The sequence below is a fragment of the Aplysia californica genome, unplaced genomic scaffold (assembly GCF_000002075.1).
Source record: "Aplysia californica isolate F4 #8 unplaced genomic scaffold, AplCal3.0 scaffold01343, whole genome shotgun sequence".
NCBI classification, from domain to species: Eukaryota; Metazoa; Mollusca; class Gastropoda; order Aplysiida; family Aplysiidae; genus Aplysia; species Aplysia californica.
The window spans coordinates 62,769-63,740 of NW_004798613.1; the positions used below are offsets into that span (position 1 = coordinate 62,769).

General features: G+C 41.2%; 1 protein-coding gene across 1 annotated transcript in view; it reads right to left on the reverse strand.

The window, feature by feature from the left end:
- Positions 1-972, reverse strand: part of LOC101864355 (dihydrolipoyllysine-residue succinyltransferase component of 2-oxoglutarate dehydrogenase complex, mitochondrial) — a gene marked incomplete at its 5' end in the record, with an annotated part of 25,863 nt that overhangs the window by 10,262 nt on the left and 14,629 nt on the right.

Here is a 972-nt window from a genome sequence, read left to right on the forward strand (position 1 = left end):
TGCGCGCGCGCGCGCGCGTGTGTGTGTTAGCCATACACAAGGTACAATAAAATCTTTCTCATGCTGGAATTCAACACACATCTTTTAGTTTGCTTCGTGTGTTTGATTATTTTTGTTTGAGTAAAAAAACAAGAAAAGTCTAAAAAAAAAAAGTTTTTAGCGAGCATGATGCAAAGTGTCATCATTACATTTCAGTTGTTCTTTAACCTCATTTGATGTCCCAACAAACAAAAAAACCCCAAAGGCGGCATCCCACTCAAGAACCCAAACCCAAGTACCACAGTGTTCTTGAAGAGGAATTGCAACTGATGCCTACTTCCATTCCACTTAGCAGAACTTTCCTATGGTACGGGTTCCAAAGCCCCTGCAACATTACGAGACTATTTGCGTGGCTAGACTTCTTTAGCTTTAGTAGAGGTTTTACGGCGCTTGCAACTGCATAAGGTCATATGAGCGCGAAAAAGATTAGCGGTGTTACAAGAGAGCAACAAACATAAAAAAGAAGAAGGGGAGATCAGGACGATAGATGTTTGATAGGAAAGAAGAAGCAAACCACACCAGAGCAACCGCCAACCACCCACGCTAGACTTTTAATATAACGTCCATATTCGACAGGATTAAGACAAGTCCTCTCCAGTGTCCTCTCCAAACCCGAGCCACCAACAATGTAGTTTAGCACAATGTAAGCTGACATAAGCTCCATGAGTAACTACTACCATGCACCAAGTACTCACATAGGTGAATAAATCCCCAGAAAACTTAGACAGAAAGACGACACCCCTCTATAATATTATTCTACTACCACCATCATCGTCCTCGCATATCTCTGAGGGTGTTTATTTTAAAGTTTCAGTAGAGGTTTTACAGCGCTCGCGACTGCATAAGGTTATATGAGCGCCAGAAGATTAGAGGTGTTACAAGAGAGTAACAAACATAAAAAAGAAAAAGGGGATAAAAAGACAAAAGATGTTC